Here is a 23,642-nt window from a genome sequence, read left to right as displayed (position 1 = left end):
GGAAAAAATACATGCCACCCACTGGATTAGTACCTGCACTTTACTGATTGCCAGCCCGAAACTTTACCACTGAGGTACCGTAGCTGGCCTGTAAACGGTGTGGGGAAAATGCCTGAAATCAACAGAGATTGAGTGAGTTGAATAAACTCACTTAGTTGACTAGTTTTTTGACAGTTGTTGCACAAAGCGCTGAAGTTTCACGTTACCCAACTAAACCTCTTAGCCTGGTACAGAAGAGGCTAATCTTGTTTTAGTCGATAAAACTTCAATGTGACACCTCAAACAATGTACCATGTACCACCACTTGATGGAACACTCAAAAGCACCCCTACATCGCTCGTATTCCTTCAAAAGGAGTGCTTCCTCTGCTTTTGGCCGCAGTTGCAGCAGACGACTGTCATGATGTGTTTGTGACAGTTCGCAGATGAGCCACTGGGCGTCACTGTTACGCTGAGCAGTGTTGTGTGCACAAAAAGGTTGATGAAAGTGTAGAAGAAGAAACTGAAGCGTGAAACTGCAAGGCTTAGTGCTAAGCATGTCGTTCTCCAGTTTGTATGGGTCCATAAATGTTAATAAAGCCAGTTAATGAAACAAAGGCTGGATAGTTCATGACAACGACCAACCCGGAAGTAAACAAAACTGTAAACGATGTGAAATGGTGATTAGATGAATAATGTTGGGTGACTAACTGTAGTCCATGAAGAAAGTTTAGTAGACTGGAAGATTAGGTTGCTTTATGAAACCGGGCCCTCCATGCCAGGGCTGGAGGAAAAGAAAAAATGGACTTTTTTTTTCCTAAAAAAAAAAAAAAAAAAAAAAAGTCATCATTTTTGGTGTTTTTTTTTAATTTAAATATACTTTTATTGATTTAAATTGACTTTTTTTTTTATTTCACTCTTCTAAATGAGACTATACAAATAATATAATTACTTGTAATCTTGATTGACATGTTAAAACATAAATGTACACATACAACTAGTGGTTATGGCGTTGGACTTGAGACCAGAAGATCCTCTGTTCAAATCCCATCCTGACTGGAAAATCATTAAGGGCCCTTGGGTAAGGTCTTTAATCCCCTATTGCTCCCGGTGTGTAGTGAGCGCCTTGTGTGGCATCACCCTCACATCGGGGTGAATGTGAGGCATAATTTGTAAAGTGCTTTGAGTGTCTGATGCAGATGGAAAGGCACTATATAAATGCAGTCCATTTACCATTTTTTCATTTACCAACCTTTTTTGGGAACCAAGATGGTGATCACATGATGCAGTGATGTTGGCTATTTGGGGTCTGCAATGTATTTTTTTTTCTTTTCTGTTACAAACATTATTAAAGGCTTTTTTCCCCCCTCACTCTTGGTTAAATTTCTCATACATATGGTCCTACTACGTAGTCATTCCAGCACTGACTTTGTTCCCAACAGCCTGTGCTCTATTTCCTTGTTACCTGTGTAATTCTGTCCTACATTTATGTGTCCATGTTGTGTTTTTTTTCTCTCTCTCTCTATTGTGCTCTGATTTAATTTTCTGTGTTACCTTGCAAACCATTCATACTCCACTTTCTCCTCTCGGATTTCTCTTTCACCTCCCTCATGCTCTTGTGTGTGTGTGTGTGTGTGTGTGTGTGTGTGTGTGTGTGTGTGTGTGTGTGTGTGTGTGTGTGTGTGTGTGTGTGTGTGTGTGTGTGTGTCAGCTGCTCAGGCTGAGATGAGGCCTCTTTCTTTTCTTGTAGCAGTCTAGATTTGTGCCATTTGTGAAGCATGAGTCTCGATAAAAAGGGACCATATTCTTTGACCTTGTGCCCTTTGACCCTTGTAGCCCTCCAGACCCCCCACATGAACTGGAGCCTGTTCCCACAATGAAGGAATTTAGTCTAAGGGAAATCCACGCTAAATGAGAATGTTTGAGCAGCCAGACATAATGACTACGAATAACTCTCTTCAACTTTAAGTTAAAACTGACTTAACTGTTTGCAAAATATTTGTCATTAAAGTAGGGTTATTTTAAAAAGTGAAAAACTCAGGTAATTTTAATAAAGAAAAAAAAGTGAATATGAGCAGCAAACTCTGTCCTAGTGTTCTTAATCCTTATCTTCCATCTTGTCAACCTTTATTTGTTTTGTTTTTTATTTTTCTCAGGGAGGCGAGGACGCTTGTGCTTGTCCAGTCACCATGTGCACACGGGTCTATCCTGACCTTCTCCCCGAGTGCCAGCTGTTCCCTGCAGAGGTGCCTGAGGACGAGGTGGCAGACGAGGGCAGGGAGAGGGAGTCGGACAGAGACAGTGCCGTGGAGAGCACCCAGGGCTCAGATACCTCCGATGGGCTGGTCAGATCTGGGGACAAGGAAGACGCACTGGGGGACCTTTTCTTCTCTGGAGAGAAGTAAGTGCTACTCTGTCTCTGCTCTGCCTCCTGTCTGTCATGCTGGTCCACATTCAGATGCTGCTTCTCACTCCCATGAAACATGTGGAGCATTTGGAGGAGTTTATTTATCCATTTCAAAGTCTGTATTCTAATCCTCATTCAGTTTGATAATCCTCACTACTGTTTTCTACATTTTGCAATGTGTTGTACTGTTTTGTGCAACATTTTTCTAAAGTTACTCCTCAGCTGACAGCTGAAGAGGGTATTGTAATCATGTTGTCGTCAGTCCTTCTGTCTATCCATGTGATGACGTAAACACATTGTGATTAAGGTCCGATGACTAGCCTATTGAGGATTGGTCACATTGACCTACTTTTTCTGGGAAAACAGATCAACCAGCTCAGTAATGACATAAATGTGATGTCACCTTAAACATCCTTGAGATGTTTATCATTTTGGTATCAATAACACATCTTGAGATGGACAAAAAGCCTATTGAAGATTGAAAACCTTCATCTATTCTCCAGTACACTCTCAGCTACCAACAAGCCGATTTTGAGTTTAAACACTGCCAACACTTCTTATAGAATCAGAGGTGCTCACAAACCCAAACACAGCCAATGAGTCAGTGCTTCTGTCTTTGTGCGCCCTGCCCACTGCTGTAGGGAAGCGTCATTTACCTTGACAGCATGCAGTGGTCCAGCCGTGAGGCAGACATCTTGAAAAGGAAAACAGGTTTGACTTACGGTTTTGATTTATAAACAAAATTAATCAGGGTAGTTTAACATTACATACATTAATGTCAAGTCTGTCATTTGTACAAAGTGAAAATATAACACATATCTTTTAATTTTAAAATAATGCACTAATTCTGATGTTTTGAACATATTAACACACAGATGCCAGACTGTATTTTCACTTTGTACAAATGACATTAATGCCATTAAACTATCCCTGATTAATTTGGTTTATAAATCAAAACCATAAGTAAAACCTGCTTTCCTTTTAAGGACTTCGGTCTCACGGCTGGACCGCTGTATGCTGTAAAGAGTAATGACTTTTTTTTTGGGGGGGGGGGTGTTTTTGTGGCAGCCAGGCCATTTCTGCTGGGATAGAGTTGAGCTCAGCTCCTCTTAGCTGCCTCACTGCTGCAAAATACATAACAGACAGGAGCCAACAGGGTTCATAAATGCTTTTCACTGTTATTAACTATGTAAAAAAGGATTAGCGGTCTAAATGTTATCGGAACAAAATTTATCAGAAGCTAATTGGTCCACTGATGGTTTTTAAAATTAGCTGAAAAGATAATCCACTAACAAAAAAGTTAGCTTAGATAATTAGCGGTTAGCGAATTAGCGGAACTGTGCCCACCACTGCTGAATCCATGTACAGTATTTATCGGTCAACCTGTAAATGTCGAAGTGATGGAGCGTGTTCGAGAATAGTATCACCTGAACGGGATAGATGAAGTGGAGCATGGGCACCTATCTTGAAGGTAGTAAGCTAACTAAAGCTGACAAGCTAGGTAACCTTGTTTCAGATTATTAACACACATTTTTTGCAAACGGTGGTGTCTCTAATAGCAGTTGCATTGGGTGCAGGTATTAAAAACATAAACCCTATGACTATCATACTGCCTCAGGAACCATGGCACTATCAGTTTGGCTAAAGTTATCCAGTTGTTAGTGCCTCCTAATTAGTGCTAATGGTGTTAGCATAGAAATTAAATAATACTAAAATATTATTCACCAAAAATACTGCTGCAAAGACTTCTTAGATGGTCTGTTACACAGCAAGCCATATATCTCAATTTGTATTAAAATGTTAATAAAATACTAGCACCATGTTAGCTGGATGGTAGCTGTCACTGAAATTGACCCTACATCTAATTATGCATAAATTTGTGGCTTAAAACATCTTGAAAGCGGGCGACTGCTGGGGGGATGGGGGTTGTGGTCTCCGCGGGATGGGTCTTGCTTGGGCGGTCTCCTGGTCATGGGCTTTGGTGGCTGGGGTGGGGGGGAGGTTGGGGGGCACCGCTGGCTTCGCTGGGGGGCCTGGCTGTCGGGGGGCCTTGTGCTCTTCCTGGCCCCGGGGTCGGGCCTCTCCTCTTGTCTGGGGGCTGGGCCCCGCGCTCGTGTGGCTCGGTGGTCCCTACCTTGTGCTTTGGATTCGGTTTCGGTGGCTCCTTTGCTCCCTGTCTTTGCCGCCGCTCGCTCCCGCCCTCGGTGGCCGTGGTCTGGGTGGCGTGGTTCTGGGGCTCCCCCTATTGGTGGGCCCATGCCGGCGCCCTGTGTGCGTCCCTCGGGTTTGGGGTGGCTCCCTGCGACCCTGGGGGGGGGGGGGGGGTGTTGTCGGGGGTGCATTCGGGCGCCGTTGGGCCGCTCCCCTGTTGGTTTGCTGTGCTGTCTGGTGGCTGTGGGGGCTGCCTTTCCTGGACCCACGTCCGTCGTCGCTTGCAGCCGGCCGCATGACTTCTGATGTGCCGGAGTGGTCCATGTCATATGGTAAGGTTCTGTACTCTTGTCTTGGCCCAACACACCAGCCACAGTAGTGATCGGATATTTAGCTGTGATCTGGGTCTCTGTGTGTGGATGGTTGCGTGTTTGTGGCCGTCACCACAATTCGGTTTTTTGGTGCTCTTAAGGGGATTAACACTATGGTGTTCTAGATTAGGGTATGGATGCTCACTAATTAGACAACAGACTGTTGCTGTCACTGTTTGTTCATGTGTGGTTGTTTGTCATGGTATGTCGGATGGTAGGGGCCCCATCTCCTCGGTGTCTCACATCACAGTTATTGTCTTCACCACTTGTCTCTCGTTCTTGTCTGTCTTTGTCTCTGTCGTTGTTTGGTGGTTGGCCCTTCCTGATGGAAGCTGTCGGTTGGCTTTGAGTAGGATGTTGTAGGCCTGATCGGGAAGGGCGGATGGGGGTCTCACACACACACACACACACACACATTCACTTATGCACTACATACCTTCTGTCTTGCAAGAATAAATTGTATATATGCGTATTAATGTTCATAAGTGGTTCTGCCAGTGTGGCACTTACCATTACTATATATGCAGACGGAAAAAAAACAAAAACAAAACATCTTGAATTCTGTAAAATTCACACCCTGTAAAGTTGTCATGAAAGGAAAAGATACCACTCAAAAATGTTTGTTGTACCAGGTTATAAACATGCTTATTTGTATTCTAAAGTTGGCCAGTTATCATGAGTTTTATATGGGGATTGTGTCACTTTTGGAGCCAGCTGGAATGGTTCATGTGAGGAACTGCAGATTTTGGCACTTCTGCGTTTGTTTCATTTTCTATAGGGTCTAAACTTTTTTGTATGTGTAATAAGTGTCTTTCATCTCTGTGACACTGATGAACTGTGTCTCTAAGTCTTTTCTAACTGTAGTCTTTTGTCCTTTTTGTAAAGGGTTTTCTATCTCAAAATCACATTGAGACAAAAACAATACTCGTATATGTTTTAATCCTGATATTATAGTATGTCACTCCTAAGGTCTTTTTCGATTTATTTTATAAGAACTGCACTGTAACAGCATTCAGTCCACTCACCACTGCCACCTATTCTGTGTATTTTCTCTGTCCAGAATGAATAATCGAATTACAAATAAGATAATTTGGGGATAGTCTTGCAATGTTATAAGTTCAGTTTCAAGTCAGCTTTACCTTTAACTGCATTTTTTCATCAATAAATGCAGATAATTATGAAACAACCTTATTATACCAGACTCCTTATTTTTCCTCAGGTGCAGTCAGACTTGTATCTCAGTGACCTCTGACCTTTCAACACGTTCCTCAGCTTCTCTAAACGAGGAGCAGTTGAGGGACTACGGCGAAGGGGAGGAGCCAGATTACACTCCCAGCAGACCCTGTCCAGACGACGAGACTCGTACCAACGGATACTCTGACCTTGGCTCCTCTGTCCCTTCCAGGTAAGGGGGTGTGGGTGGGGCAAGATACACAGTTGTAGAAATACATTACATAAAGGTAAAATTCCATTTTTTAATACACAGTTGTAGAAATACATTACATAAAGATAAAATTCCATTTTTTTCCAAATGCACATACTCAATTTTATCAACAAATGTGTGTGCTAAGTCAGTTAGAATATCTGTTTCATTATTGAAGCAACATCATTTTTGTTCTGTCTGATTCATTTGGTCACCCACTTTACACACACCAATGTGAATGCCTTGTAAACAGAAAGATCTTAGAACATTCCAGAAATGAATGAAATTGCCTTGAAAAGCTTCTGGCTAATTGGTGTAATTTGTGGTTAACTGTGGACGTGTTTGGCTGTGTTTAAGAGCGTACATGTAGAACCAGTCAGTGTCTTCTTACATTTAAATCAGGAAAAGAAATTCAAACACCGTAATTAAGCCAAGACACGCAAAAAACACATTTTTAGCTCTCTACAAATGAGGTTTGTCCTTAGGAGCCATCTCAAAACATTCATGGTGATAAAATCAACTGCACACATTACTGTGCAATAATATGAGAAACTTAGGAACACACAGATGGTTCATCACTGAGGGTGGAGGCCCAAATAATAATAAAAAAAGTTTGTTCAAAGGTCGAGCAGAACCTCAGGATCACAACTGAGGCAGCGTCAGATAGAAATGTGATATCATTAATGTTTTAGAGAGCACTCAATCCCCACAACATCACCCAAAATGACATTCATGGTTAAATATTATCTTGTTGAAGGTCCACGTTACAAACTCCTGAATCGCTCGTGTCATGTCATGAGCCCAGACTGTAGTTGGTTAATTAGGATGGCAGTACTGCTGCATGCCCAGCAGACAAACTCAACTAAGATTCGAAGTGAAATGGGATCCAATTTTATAGTATGCGTAGTGTAGTTCTGCATGGTCACGTCACATAACTTAAGCTCATACTTCTAGATTAAAATGTTCTCCTTTATTTATACCAGCAACCACCCTGCAAACAAAAATTTTAGAGGTGTGGGTGTGTGCGTATGTGTGGGAACCACCTTGACCATCTAAACCATGCGGTGGATTTCAGTGAACCTTGCATAGTTGTAGTACATTATGAAGATGTGCATAAAGGGAAATACTTTTAGTCTTACATTGTTTAAGGGGGGATAATTAAAATGTTTAGTCGATGCGTCACAATATTGCCCTCGTAAATGCAATTCGCGGGAGTGGATCATAGACACTGAAGATTCATCTCACAAATCTGAGTTTCAAGTAAAACCTTATACTATGTGTGTAGTAGTAACTGGTGGTGCCTTCCTGGCTTGCTGTACCAAATATACTTTGTTAAAAGCCACACCCTGTGAATTTCACACATATGTACATATTTATTGCTAGTTCAGATTGAAACAGCTCTTTGGTGTACAAATGGATGTCATGTTTTTGTGTGTGCATGTTGACAGTGCGGGCCAGACTCCTCATAAGGTTCGACAGCATTACCACTGGAGAGCTGATGGATGTCTACTGTTCTCAGTGCTGCAAAAAGGTCAACTTGCTAAATGACCTGGAGGCTCGTCTAAAAAACCTCAAAGCCAGCAGGTAAGATGCACAAAATAGTTCACAACGTCTGCATTAGAGAGGTTTTGTAATACAGTGTGAAACGCAGGCAGTCAGTTATTGCTTGCATTGTATAAAAAAGAGGCCGTTCCATGTGACAAATAACTTTCATTCGAACAACTAATCAAAGAATTTGACACAAATTCTATGTGTCAAACGCATAGACTTATAACGAAAACTGCTTAGGAGTTTTCGTTATAATTCTTAAATACAGCTGCAATACAAGTAGTCAGAGTATGCTTGTGTACACAATAGAGATGGGCATTGATAAGATTTTATTTTTTATGGATGCCATTATCGATTCTGCTTATCGATCTGATTCCTTATTGATTCCCTTATCGATACCGCTTATGACTTTTCTATGTACTAAAAGTGAAACATCGGCAACCATTGCATGAGGGAATCTGTTACTCGAAACATAATCCAGGGTGATCATGAATGACTGTCTTCATCTGCAAACACAGTCATCCTTACATCCTCACATGCAGACAGTCGTTGCAAACTTGGTGTAATAATCATATTGACTGTAAAATGAACTGTGGAATCAACATGTCTTCTAACTCTGCTGACTGTGTTGTATTTCTCCCTGGAGAGAAATCATGATTTAGCCAAACATGTCTCACCTAATTAGAGCTATACTTTCTCCTTATCAATAATTGATGAATATTGGAATAGAATGTGTCAGGAAGAAACAACATTAGAGTGTGACAAAGAACAAGAGTCAATGACATAACTACATAGAAGTTCCTGTGACTCGAATAAAACATAACTGAGGTACACAGTACTTGGAATAAAAAATTAATAAGCGGTGTTATTTATTAAAATGACCAGCAAACAGGAGAAAGCAGAGATCACATCTTATTTACTTTTCAATAAAAAAAAACTTTTAAAATTAAGTCTTGCATGATGTACTCTATACAGGGAAGGCCAGAATGAGTTGCATGTGTGATTGTGGATTTAGAAAAAGCTTATGGCAAGGTAACAAGGAAGAGTTGTGATATGGGGTTAATAAGTCTAGAATGGCAGAGAATGGTGCAGGATAGGCACAAGAACAGTGTGACAACAGTGAAACCAGAGTAAATAAAAAGGAAGGAATGAAAAGGAAAATACAGAGGACTGCTGTCTGGATGTGAAACAGATGCAGCCAAAAGAAGTGTGATATACTTTGAAAGTGGTATGGATGACATTTTAAAAAATAATATAGCAGCTAACAACTCTTTATGTAATATTTAGTAACTCATTGACTTCCTGTGCAGAGAATGAAGCAACACTCCTCATTTCCTGAGCTTTTCTGTCCCATTTACATTCTCTGATTTGACCATTCATGTCCGATTAAGTGCATGAGATTTCCACATGTGCAAGTTTAGTAAGTGAGAGTGCTGCCCATCCTTCCATTTATAAAAACCCAGCAGACTCGCTACTCATGGACAACGACAGTGACTATCCAGAAATGCTTCCAAAACTCATTTAGAGGCACAAATGCCTCTAACCAAGAATATGGTTGGACTACCATCTACATATGTCTGATTTTCCCCATAGAGACATGATAGGGCTGTTAAAAGGCATCACCCACTGTTTTTCTGCTTGGTGTAGAAGATGGAGGGTTGAAGAGAAGCGGCCGAGGAGGTGGGACATTTAGTTAGCAGAAAAATCATTCATAGCGCCTTTAAAATACTTCTTAAGTACTGTGTGTTTTTCCTTTTTAATCATGATGTACTGCACACTCATAGATTCATTAAAATCTTGTATCTTCAAAAGTACGTTTGAGTGCTGAACAGATAACAGTGGGTGGTAACGGTAAATTATATTAGTGCTTCAGTTAGCAGGATCCTGAAACCGTTGCTGCATTGTGTGAAAGTAAACTGAGCCAAGGGGGAAGTGAAAGACTTCTGCATTGTGTGCTGTTCATGATGGTTGTGAAATACCAATGACAAGTGCTTAAAGGACTTTCCTGCTATCAACCTGTATGACTGTATCTACAAATTGTCAACCAAAGCTACATTTGAAACTATTATATGTCAGTCAGTGAACCTCTGCCTCATCTGTAGGAGCAATCTATATGAGCTTATAACTCACCAGAAAAACCTCTTTCCTGAGTCCAGTCTAAAGAGCAGTATGGGGTTCCAGCACTCTCTGGCTCTTAAAGGACTCATGTCAAGCCCAAACACACCTGTGATTAATTTATACCCTGTGCCTTATTTTGCGCTCAGATTCTGCACCCTGTAAATAGCAAAACCAAGGTCAACGTGCCCAAATGCAATTACGCTATGTACTTTAGACTATGTGCCATAGCTCATCAAGATAGAACCTTTGACATGACTGTTATTAATTAAAACTAGTCAGACTTGTTTTGATTAGTATTATCTTAAAACATTTAAGTCAATATTACTGGCACATGGATAGACACTCCACTTTAGTTTTTATTGGTAACTCTGGTGCTGCAGGGGATTTAAAGTTTGTCACCAAAGAAGCACTGCTCATGATTTGAGCCATTAAATATAAAATGCTAATCACCAGCCTGTTGTAAACAAAATTCACATCTAATGTCTTACTGACATTAGATCTTACTGACATTGTTTGCAACAATGTCTTAATGACTACAGGCCTGTGGGCTCTCACGTCTGTAGTCATGAAGACCTTCGAACGCCTGGTTTTATCCCACATGAAGTCATCACTCACCCCCTCCTGGACCCCCTGCAGTTTGCCTACAGAGCCAACAGGTCTGTAGATGACGCCATAAACCTGGCCCTGCACTCCATCCTGCAGCACCTGGACTCCCCAGGAACCTACGCTAGGATCCTGTTTGTGGACTTCTGCTATGCATTCAACACCATCCTTCCAGCTTTGCTCCAGGACAAGCTTTCTCTGCTCCACGTGCCCAGCTCCACCTGCAGGTGGATCACAGACTTCCTGACGGACCGGAGTCAGCGTGTGAGGCTGGGAAAAAATGTCTCGAACACTCAGGCTCTCAGCACATGATCTCCACAGGGCTGTGTCCTTTCCCCTCTGCTCTTCTCCCTCTACACTAACTGCTGCACCTCCAGCCACGACTCTGTAAAGCTCATCAAGTTTGCGGACGACACCACCATCATCGGACTCATTTCGGATGGGGATGAGTCTGCCTACAGGAGGGAGGTGGACCGGCTGGTGACCTGGTGCAGCAGCAACAACTTGGTGCTCAACGCCCAGAAAACAGTGGAGATGATCGTGGACTTCAGGAAAGCCACATCCCCCCCGCCCTCCCTGGCCCTCACCAACAGCCCCATCACCACTGTGGTCTGTCACCGCTTCCTCGGCACCACCATCACCCAGACCCTCAAGTGGGAGTCAACCATCAGCTCCCTCATCAAGAAGGCCCAGCAGAGGATGTACTTTCCTGCGGCAGCTGAAGAAGGCCAAGCTGCCTGTCCAGCTGATGGTGCAGTTTCTACACGGCCGTCATCGAGTCCATCCTCTGCTTCTCCATCACGGTGTGGTACGCCGGGGCCACAGCCAGGGACAAACACAGACTGCAGCGCATTGTGGCCTCTGCTGAGAAGGCGATCGGCTGTAGCCTTCCATCTCTCCACGACCTGCACGTCTCCAGGACTCTGGGCCGAGCAGGTCGGATCACAGCTGACCCCTTCTCACCCTGCACAACGGTCATCAAACCACTCCCCTCGGGCAGGAGGCTACAGTCCATCCGGACCAGAACCTCCCGCCATAAGAACAGTTTCTTCCCCTCTGCCGTTAGACTCATGAACACCTCATAACTCAGTCACCTTAAGCTTAACTCTGTCACTTTATCATTTTATCACGGGTCACTTAGACAATGTACTTTGGTTTTTAATTGCACTCCTCGCACTGCACTGTTTTTTTCTGTTTCTCTGTTTTTCTGTTGCACACAGCCTTTCATATTTCATATTTCTTTTTTTTATCTTATATTTTATCTTATTTGACACATATGTTATATTTTATCTTAGCATTTTATCTCTTCTTAATGTTGCACCATTGTACCGAAGCAAATTCCTAGTCTGTGAATCCTGTTCACTGGCAATGGCAGTAAACTTCTTCTGATTCTGATTACTCAAAGCCCATATGGCAGCTCAAATGACAGATAAAGTTCTACCTCTTTACTGGTGGAAGGTTTCTTTCATAATAAGACAAATAGTGTTTTTAGTTGCCTGCTGCAAAAATTACCCTTGGAAACTGACATAAATATAAATCAAATACTGGAGCATTAATGCTTAAGCCTTTGATTTGCAAAGTGATACAGAGCTACCTGTCACTTGCAAAAGAGTTGGCAGCCTCTGATGGGGAAATAACTTGACTTTTTAACTTATTTTTCTGGTAGAGGTAAACTCAAACAAGAGGACATTATGCTTTCACAAAAATATGATAAACATGTTACCTTTATTTCTAATAACTAGGGATGCACCGATCCTGATACCGGTATCAGGCATCGGCCCGATCCCGTATTCATTTACTTGTAATCATAAAACGTCTCAGATACTCCGAAACCCGATACCCCTTTACAGCAGCGTGATGTCAACCTCTCAATGTGGGATTTTCACGCACATGCTCCGAAATTTCCGGACTGTTCGGTGTTTCAGCATTTCCCATAATGCCCCTGGTGGTCGCCTGTGCTTCCCAGAATGCACCACAGTGCTGGCAGAGTGGCAAAGCAAGGATGTGGATGGTGTTAATTAGCGAGTTCACAGGCGATTATGATGATTATACACTCTACCAAGTGAAAGGGTTATCTAGAGGAGGTGTAGCACCTGTGAGGGACTTCTGCTGTGCCCCGATGTTGTCTTATTGTCCAGACTTCACGAGATGTGTTTACACTGTGAGTGCTGAGCTACCGACACGGAACTCTGCTGAAACCAACCTCTCGCGTGAGTTAGGGGCCGCGAGACGGCACAAGATTCACAACTGCGAAACACCAAATAAGCCACACTTTTTTCATCCGTTTTTGAACACTGCGGCTTAAACAGTGGTGTGGCTAATTTATGGATTTTTACAGGCTTTCGTGTAATTTACTCATAAGTCAAAATACGGTCTGTCAGTGCTGTCCACTGATTGGCTGAAAGCCACTGTCCATCATGTGGAGTAAATTCACACACACACAGTAAATAAAAAGTTGTACCCATTTGTTTCATGGAATTCATCATCACATGATCTTGAAGAAAAATAATCCACAACAAAGCCTCCTGATTTTGGAAAACAACACGCCGTGCTCATCAGTATTACTTGTTCCACCTTTGGGGAAAAAAAATTACGTTTTGTATTTGTGTATGTTATTGGTACGTATTTACTTAAAGTTAAAAAAATAGTGTGGAGAGTGAAAGGCTGTTTAGCTCAGTGTCACACATTGTAGCTAAAAACAGAAACAGGCTCACAGCTGATAACACCAGAGAAGCTTCTTTTCATCAAAATGAATCTGTCCCTCAAAAAGGCTTTTAGTCCTCACAGACATAAAAAGTTAGTGATAGGCAGTTTCAGTTCTGTCCTGGTGTTGTATAGTTTGTAGTGCTGAAGTCCATAGGTTACATTTCAGTGAGATGTCTGGCAGTGTCATGTTTAAGAAACACACAAACAATGTAAAGGACCATTTTTTTTTGTAGTCAAAAGTGATGTTACATGATTTAAATGTTTCTACAACCCTGGCAAAAATTATGGGGTTTGTAAACAAAAACAAAGCTAATGATTGGTAGCAGGTTAAATGTTTGTAAATTAAAAACAAAGCTAATGATTGGTAGCAGTTACAGTAAAAAATAAGGAACAACTGATGCATAAAACATGTTTTCAAAGTCACATTGTACTCAGTATCGACAAGTACCAAATGTATGTACTTGTACTCAGTCTGGGGGAAAAAAAGAGGTATTGGTACATCCCTACTATTAACACATTATTCTGGCTACACTAAACTGCTCTACAAAGACATCTGTTGTTTACAGGGAGACATTAGTGGCACTATTATAGATGTTAAAGGAGGATCCACAGATGACTAGAAAATCAATATTCTCTTGAGCAAGGTCTTAAATCCCTAAGTTGCTCCCAGTGGGCAGTGGAGCACCTAACATTAGTGTGTCAATGGGTGAATGTGAGGCATCATGCAAAGTACATTGGGTAGAAATGCTTGGAATGCAGTTCAATGTTATTCTTTTTGACTATGATACCAAACTGTTCATAAAGTTAATTTACTTGTTTATGTTGTATCAGTTCTAAGCTTCTTTTCACTGTGCATGCATTTGAGCTGTAGATGCCAGGATTTTTTGTTTTATTTTTCTGCTTACCATTTGCCTGACCCCATGTTTGCTTTTTTTTTTTTTTTTTTTGAAGTCTTACACAGACAGACATACAACTAGGGATGGGTATTGATAAGGTTTTATCTATCGATGCCATTATCGATTCTGCTTATTGATCCCTCGTGAATTTTGTACTAAAAGTAGGCTTTACAGGTTTTCTATGTATTTCCTTGAGTCTTAAAGTAAATAAATGTGAAATTAGTCACTGTATCCTTGATCTCTGGACATAAATAAAAATAAACAAAACTGTGTTTCGCTTTGAAGTATTAATTCAGACTGAATTCTATCGTTCTATATTGATTGTCAGAGGAGCGCGCAACCATTTGGAGCTGTCGTGAACAGAACGGAGGATGATTCTCGTTTCTTTCTCGCAACGAGACAGGAATCCCAGTTAGTAACTTTAATCCGCACAAAAGTGAATCACAACTCATATTCAGGGATGAAAGTGGTGAAAAACAAAAAAAGCTGAAACCCCAAATTACCCACCCAACACCACCTGCACCAAAATGTTTGAATTCTAGAAGCTCTGAAATGCAATATGGGACTATTCCAGACAGTAAACTGGAGTATCCATTTAGGTGAGAAAAAAATACAACTTTCCTTATTCGGATCATTCCATTAGTATTCTGCGCTTACTAGGATGCAGCAGTTTTCTAGTTTGGCAGAAAGTTCTAGAGGAAATCACTAAAGAAATTAACAAACTGAAAATATGGTTTGACCAAAACAACTGTCATTAAACTTAAACAAGACAGGGATGAAATGGAGGTGTGAGAGTCACTAGGGTCACAGGAAACACTTATTTATTCTGTATGTATTTATTATTTTATGTTAGTTCATTCATCTTCGACCGCTTGGTCCAATTAAGGTCGCGGGGGGCTGGAGACATCCCAGCAGTCATAGAGCGTGAGGCGGGGTACACCCAGGGCAGGACGCTATTATATATTGTCTGTTGTGTTTCTATTCAGGTTCTTTTTGTCTCTTTGCTAAAATTGTATATATAGTCATTAGGTTATTGATATATAAGCAATAATAAATTTAAGGAATATTACAATTTGAAAACAAATGCACCCGAACGTGATGACAGCTGCAATTGCTAAATGCTAACTTTTAACATTGAAAATGCCATAGACACGCTAACGTTAGCATCGCTCCCGTTTTTAAGTTATAAAATACATCTATCAACTGTTTCAGAAGACCATAACAGGTCGGTTTAACATAGAAAAGGTAAATAATACTCACAGACGTATGCTCTTTAGGGTTTTAGCGGGGGAAAATTAAGCGAAAGAAATAAACGAAGCAATGACCGAAGCATTGCTTCAATCTGCGAACCACGCTTCGGTTGGTTCAAGGTTCAAAGCAAAGCCGCGCTGCAGAAAAGTTAAGGATCCGCTGCAGGGTCTGTAATCAATGTAGAGAAATGATCATTTCCTGACAAACACCCGCCAAAACAACGGCCACTCTGAAGGACCGATAACAGAATCGTTAAGCACAAAGCTTATTGATGTTGGTGGATCGAATCATTTCTTAACGATACCCGAAAGGAACTGGTTCTCGATACCCATCCCTACATACAACTGTGAAAGACTTAGTCAGTTTTTCTCCCCTGAGACGGTTGCTGAGCAGACAAAACCCTGCTCAGTCAACCAGCAGTGAAATTCTATTATCATTGACATGTCCTTCAATATTTCTTTGTATGTCACTCCGAATAGCCAAAATTTACTGTTCTCAGCAGGCAGTGCCCATGTGCATTCAGCTGTAAACCTAAATGTATCCATGGCAGTAACTCTGATATACTCAGTGACTTCCTCCTTTTTCTCTCTTTGTAGCCCCAGCAGGAAAATCTCCAGTACCGCTTTTGGCAGGTAAGCTTCTCACCTGTGGGCCTGTTCATGCGTCAGCGTCTGTCTGGAACAAAGGTCATTAATTTGTCGTATGTATTAGTCAGTACTGCACATTTACTTTAGTTATCTGTGGAAGCACATGCGCACAGTCAAATTATCAGTTACTGTTTTCATATCAGTCCACTTTCCTGCAGTGGTGCTTCAGCGGCTGGTTAATTAGTAACTCCTTATTAGCTGAGATCATATACCTCCTTGTTGTTTTTGCCATGTCAACTCTGCTGTTCCTCTGCTTTGCATGAAGTGTTTTATATCTCACTCTTCGTGCCGTCTCTTCACAGTAACTAAGTTACAGAGACAGAGTGAAAATGATGCGTCACACCTGATCTATGTATTCAATATCAGGCTCTGCCTTCTCTCCCTTCTCCTTCTACTGTTTTATGTGATTGCTACTTCCACTTTATTGCTTTTTTCCCCTCCTCCTTGACCTAACCCTCACCTCCTATGACAACAAAGTAGAAATGCACCTTTTCACTTCATTGTGTCAGCATGAGAACAGGCTGGTGTAGTGACATCAGTCATGTGATGCAGTCAGGCGTACCACACCTGTGGGAGTGTCTGCCTGAGATTTCTGAAAGTTTTCCTCTTTATTTATTTGGCACTGTCCCAGGGATTACACACTATATTAACTATTCTGTCTTGCAACACACACACGCACACACTCAGAAGTGTCTGTTTATTTTCCCCGACTGAAACTATTCCCAGCAGATTCTACCTGCTGAATGTGTGTGTCTCTGTGTGTTTGTGTAGGCAACTGCCACAACAGCAACTTAAGCAGCAGTAACGGGAGCACTGAGGACCTTTTCCACGACAGCATTGACTCCTGTGACATTGATATTAATGAGAAGGTAAAAATATGTTTGTAGCCATTTGTCTTTGTATGCTAATACGTATTACATAACAGGGCCTCAATAGAGCTCTTTTCTGTAGCTGCTTATGCAGAGCAGCACGAACAGCGCTTGACATTTATAAGAAGTAGACTAAACTCATTTTTGCACACTTAATGGGAAAAAAAGGTTCTCTTCACTGTAAATCGTTGCAGATAATAAATGGCCATTTAAAAAAAAACAAAGGGATAAATAGAAGTAAGCCCTGTATAGGCCCTGAGGCCAGTTTGTCCTGGTGTTTATCCCTGGATTCAATAACACAAAGTGGATTAAGAGTCAGTGACTCCACCACAACTCCACCCTGGATACAATGCTCGGCCATCGCAGGGTACTCCCCAGATAGTACCAGTTTCCAGCTGGATGGACTGGGATGATGCAAATTAAGAGTCTTGTCCAAGGACACAGATGGGTAGAATGACCAGAAAGTCTACATATTGGTCACCCAGTATAGTCCTTATTCAGATGAGCTAGCAACTATGAAGTATGATGACACAATATAGTAACAATATCAGTGTTTTCGTGTGTTGTTAATTTATGTCTTCAAACTGGACGTAACAAATGTGGGCATTTGTCCGGAAGCTCATCTCTGGGTACGATTCTCATTTCAGGTGTAAGTTGTTCTGGGTTCAGCCCCCTGACAAGCCACCAAATTTGTTAATCTGATTTAAAGACATAGCAGTTGAGGAACACGAAATGGAGCATTTCACCATTTGTTTTTAAACTCTGTTTAAACTTTGTTTTCAAATTACAACAAAAAATGATCAGTGAAATGTTTGGATAAGGTAACAGTTGATCACTTTATAGCCAACCAGAGGCAATGGGTCCAGTTACCTTCAGTCAGCCAATTAACAGATCTCTCCTCGCAGCACCTGAACACAAACATGGTGTTCATTATACACTGGCCAACAAATGCAACTGTACATGTCCTGTGACATTATCAGAGCTTTAATCTTAGTTGATGGCACAATAGTTAAAAGGAGTGTTTCAGTCTGCTTTGAGAACTGCCTCCTTTAGTAGTAAACAGTATACTGTTTCTTAATGATTGCTGTAAATGGACACTAAAAGACATTCAGGGACTTGGAAATGTTCATGTCAATCCTTGCCAATGCTAATTAGCTCATTCAGGTATCTGTTAGCTCTTCGTTGGCAGAGCACACCTGAATTAGCTGATTCAATTCTGGTAGAGCAGGAAGAGATGGAAAATGTGCAGGTCAAGGGGTTCCCAAGGACCAGGTTTGGAAACCAGGGTATATGCAATACTATGCATAGAATTGCATGCATATTTAATCTGCTTTGGGGCCTCATCTTGGCAGTCTGTGGGATGCAGTTTAAAATGCTCAGTACAAGTGCATTTGGGGCATAATTTGCTATTTACAGGGTGCATAATCTGTCTGCAAAGTAGTTGTATTTAGTCAGTTATTTATAACATGAAATTCAGAAAATGAAATAATCCATTCAGATTGTAATGCACAATTTTCAAGATGCGTCGCCGTCTTGAAACCGCAAGACATCTGGTTAGTGAGCCTCTCGTGCGTGTTTGGCGTCATTAGAAACACCTGCTCAGCTCTCAGATTTCCAGGGAGTGAAATGGCCTCTGGAGACGAATTCCACGCCGTATTAGAAATTAATTTTGTCGTCATTGTTATTAACCCACAAGGAATGAGAAGGAGTGGCAGTGGTGTGAATATTGATCTAAAGCCCCGGTCACATGGTGCTAATGAAAGACACTGATGCCAAAACTAAACAAGAAATCTGGACTTACGTTGATTTTCAGAGACATCATTTAACCATCGTCCAATTTCGTTCCTGTATGAATCCCAACGACAACTTCAATTTGTCCGTATTCCGTTATGCTTTTTGTCTTGACAGTTCCTCATTGTTTGCATAATTTCCGTACCGTCAGATTACAGTGCCAGGTCCCGTTACACTATATAATCTGATAATTTGAGAGGGATTTCTCTCAAATTGTTAGATCTGTGCACAGTGTCAAAGTGTGTGAGTGGAGAACAGCCACCTGCAGTATAGCTGTATGGAGAAGTTTTGTATTTTTCCATCAGTGTTTATTGTTATCAGTTGTTTATTGATTTTGGACTTCTCTGAGCCACTGGTAAAGAAAAAGAAACTGTTTTGCTCTGTCTGTTCATTAAATTAAGATTTTAGGGGTTTTTTTTTTCCAGCAAGAGACAGCCTGATTTTAGGTACTTTTTCAAACCTAATTACTATGAATACTAATTTGTCTCCATCAGGTAAGTTTTCTGGAGAAGAAGGTGGCAGAACTGGAGAATGACACTCAAATGAGCGGTGATGTCAAGTCCAAACTCAAACATGAGAACACAACTAGTGCACAGGTACAATAAGAAAACTGGCAGAAAGGAAGCTGCCTTTCCTATAGTGCTATAATAAGAAATATTTGTCTGTTTGTTGACCCTCTCAGGGTTCATGAGTTGGAGGAGCAGCTGAAGGATCAGGAGACGCGTGCAGAACAAACATGCTTGAAGAGCTGAGACGACAGCGAGAAGCGTACAGCAAGATGGACAGAGAAAAGAACACGCAGATAGAACTATTGTCAAACCGGTGAAAAGCATGCACAAGCGCTGCACCACTCAGATAAAACCTCTGCTTTTGTAAACGCTCAGGTCTGGTGACCACCACTAGTTGTTCAAGTGTATTGACATACGAATATTATTTAGATTGAAGCAGCTGGAGGAAGAGAACAGTGAGATGACTGCTAACATGTGCCGGCTCAAGTCACAGACAGAAAACTGGATGAGGTATGTCTTTGTCCTTATTTGGTCTTTTAATTGCATGTAAAACATCTGGCTGATACTCTTGTTCAGAGCAGTTGTACAATCCATTCTTCATGAGGCATATTCACTGCACAATGCATGTCACATGAGCCCTTGCGCTCTACACTTCTGTTGGTTTCTCTTTCTGAGATGGAACACATGCGATTGTCAACACTTGTGCATATTGTCAGACACATGCAAAAGGTGTACATTTAATAAAGCCATGTCCAGGACACTGGAAAACTGTCATCCTTGCTAAGAGAAATAATGTTCCAGGTGCCCACCCACACTAGCCACTGCAGGTTTGGACCTGGGCACTGGTGAAGCAGACGACCCCCCAGCACTGCAGTGAAATGTGTCGGTCCAGTGACATTAATACAGTATCTCTGTGTTCTCTGTCTTTGAGATTGAGAGATACCAAGTAAGAGTTTGAACCACGAGGTGACTGGACACAAGTGTTTGACAAGTCTTTAGGGTCTTGATACTTTCTGTCTTACTGTATGGTGGTGAGACTTTGATAACCAGTGAGGACTGGAGGTCTTGCATTGCATTCGTCATTGTTTTCCCACAAAAATGGCCACACCCATGGACAGTATTTACAGTCTTTTTCAAACACTTCATTCTCTAACATAATATGATCACTGTATTTATTTATTTTGTTAATCATTTGCATTATGCATTCTAACAAACTAGTATTCATGCTAGTCTTTTACAATTGATTTAAGTGATCCTGTTGTGGTCAACTGCGACTGTTTCAGCACCTTTATGATATTATCCCCGGAGAAGGGAGCAGTGTATTTAAAAGTTTTCTTCCAAAGTTAAGTTGTTTGGGGGTATGATCCAGCGCGTAGGTGCCTCAGTGCTGAAGACCTCAGTGGGTGGAGAAGGCCACCCACTGAAGCCACCCACTTGCAGATGTTTCCCCTCTTTGCATCTCTTCTATTGAGTGGCAACATGGGAGCCTCTAAACAACTCTTAAATGAACTGAAAACAAAGTTTGTTCAACATTATGGTTTAGGGGAAGGACACAAAAAGCTATCTCAGAGATTTCAGCTGTCAGTTTCCACTGTGAGGAACATAGTGAGGAAATGGAAGACCACAGGCACAGTACTAGTTAAGGCCTGAAGTGGCAGGCCAACAAATATCTCAGATAAGCTAAAGCGAAGGATAGTGAGAACATTTTTCAGTCTTAGTCAACCAACAGACCTGCTCCAAAGACCTACAACATGATCTTGCTGCAGATAGTGTCTCTGTGCATCGTTCAACTAGACAACGCACTTTGCACAAGGAGATGCTGTATGATACTGTAATGCAGAGGAAGGCTTTTCTGCGTACACGCCAAAAACAGAGTCACTTGAGGTATGCTAAAGCACATTTGGACAAGCCAGAGTCATTTTGGAATAAGGTGCTGTGGACTGATGAAACTAGAATTGAGTTATTTGGACATAACAAGGGGCGATATGCATGGCTGAAAAAGAACACAGCATTCCAAGAAAAACACTTGCTACCTGCAGTAAAATTTGGAGGTGGTTCCATCATGCTGTGTGGCCAGTGCAGGTACTGGGAATCTTGTTAAAGTTGAGGGTCACATGGATTCCAGTCAATATCAGCAGATTCTTGAGAACAATGTTCATAAATCAGTGACAGAGTTGAAGTTGTGTGGGGCTGGATCTTTCAACAAGACAACAACCCTAAACACTGCTCAGAATACTAAGGCATTCATGCAGAGAAACAAGTACAACATTCTGGAATGGCCATCTTAGTCCCCAGACCTGAATATTATTGAAAATCTGTGGTGTGATTGTAAGGGGCTGTCCATGCTTGGAAACCAACAAACCTGAGATGTTTTGTAAAGAAGAATGGTCCAAAATACCTTCAACCAGAATCCAGATTTTCATTGAAAGCTATAGGAAGCGTTTAGAGGCTGTAATTTCTGCAAAAGGAGAATCTACTAAATATTGATGTATTTTTTTTCTGTTGGGTGCCCAAATTTATGCACCTGCCTAATTTTGTTTAAATAATTATTGCACACTTTCTGTAAATCCTATAAACTTCATTTCACTTCTCAAATTTCACTGTGTTTGTCTGCTATATGATATATTTAACTGAAATTTCTGATCCAGACAACAAATGATTTATAAAGGAAAATCATGAAAATTATCAGGGGTGCTCAAACTTTTGCATACAACTGTAAATGGTTGTTTTCAAGGGGTGGAGATGAATCAGTTGTTTGCCTTGGTAGTTGCCAGCCAGGTTCCAAGGTGGTCCCACAGTGTGGTGGATGCATGCACACCTGTGCATATTTGCTTCCTTGACAACAAGTTTGATTGGAAAAATAATATCACGAAAGGACTCTCCAGCCCTGTCCAGATGAGATTAATTTTATATGCTGAGGTGGAGGAATGCAGAACATCTGTAATATTTACGGACACTGGGCCACATTTTGCAGCATTGTGTAAAAACAGGCGCAGATCTGAGCGCATAATTGGTCTTACGACAAGACACACGTGTGATTTATGAAACATTTGTATCTGACCAATCCCAGCGTACGAATGATCGGCTTTTGATAAATGCGGCAGCTGCATTTAATCGTCATTAGCATGTTACGCCCTTAAATATTCATGGTTCGGAAGCCTCGCCCACTGAGCTCAACATGGAGAGAAGAAGCACTGGGAAGAAGAAAAACTTTTCGGAGATGGAAATCAGCATCCTAACATCGGAGGTGGAGAAAAACAAACTTGTACTTTTTGGCTGTCTGAAAAGTGGAGTCAAAGGCGCTCATAAAAATGCTGTGTGGAAGAGTGTAACGGAGGCGGTCAACAGCGTTGCCGCAGAGAAACGGACTCTGGCTGAGGTTTGAAGAATTCTTTGACTTAACCTATGCCTAATGATTTTGAATCAGTCTTTTATGCACCCACAGTTAAAAACTTATGCCTGCTAATTGATTAAGAATTCTTTGCATTTAGGTCAAGAAAAAGTGATTTAAAGATTTAAAGCTGGCCACCAAAAAACATGTTGCGGCACTTAAGCGCAGCATTAGGAATTTTAATGTGCAATGATTAGTTGTCATGTTTAGGCTATTTACCGTATGTATTTTTATTTTACAAAGGAAGCAGTATCATTAAAAAGATGTTTGTTTTTTTTATTAATTTTGTTTAATCCGTTTTAAGAATCCATTTTGATCTGTTCTGAATATGTGGCTCCTTATGCTTGGATGACAGCTGAGGTTTGTTTCATAATTATTTCAGACTCAGACAGATTTTGTAGTGCTGCGCCGCAAATCCACAGACTCAGATTTGCGTACACGAGCTCAGACCAGACGTGAGCTCTGTCGTGAGATTCGTCTTAGCCTCCACTCACGTCCAAATTGATAAATACCGAAGATTGCGTAAAAATGGTGGAACGCACGTTTTCTGCGTACGTTCGTTTGATAAATGAGGCCCAATTAGTGGATGCACACTCAGTACTGGATTAAAAAAAAAAGAAAAATCACTGATGAACTCTAGTAATGATTGCTTAAGCCCACCTCCCCATATCAGATTAATCCTGTCCTAATAGATCTTTAGAAAACCAGATGTTTTATGACCGAAACTGTATGTGGATGGCTCTGGAGTAAGGCACACAAAGCCTGAGTTCTGCGAACCTGTGCAATGTTCAGTTGTGCCGATCTTGCATCAGAAAGTGTTTTGTCTACTCTTCACATTTTACCACATATTAAGATTTTTGTGTATTTAACCAGTCACAAGAAAAATAAAAACTTCTTTTTTGTCTTTTATTTATTTTTTAACCTCAGGAAAAGCAAAGGATGACAGACAAGCTGGAGGACACCAGCCTACGTCTGAAGATGAG

At 41.3% G+C, this 23,642-nt stretch overlaps 2 pseudogenes; both read left to right on the top strand.

Annotated features, from left to right (window-relative positions):
• LOC117526612 overlaps positions 1 to 16,088 on the top strand; it is a 43,048-nt pseudogene extending 26,960 nt beyond the window's left edge.
• A 754-nt stretch (positions 16,089 to 16,842) lies between these two features.
• LOC117526611 lies at positions 16,843 to 23,641 on the top strand (annotated as a pseudogene).
• Position 23,642: the final 1 nt, after the last annotated feature.

This window comes from Thalassophryne amazonica, chromosome 15 (assembly GCF_902500255.1).
Source record: "Thalassophryne amazonica chromosome 15, fThaAma1.1, whole genome shotgun sequence".
Taxonomy (NCBI): domain Eukaryota; kingdom Metazoa; phylum Chordata; class Actinopteri; order Batrachoidiformes; family Batrachoididae; genus Thalassophryne; species Thalassophryne amazonica.
Note: the sequence above shows the minus strand (reverse complement) of the source record. Positions and strands in the feature narration are given on the sequence as shown.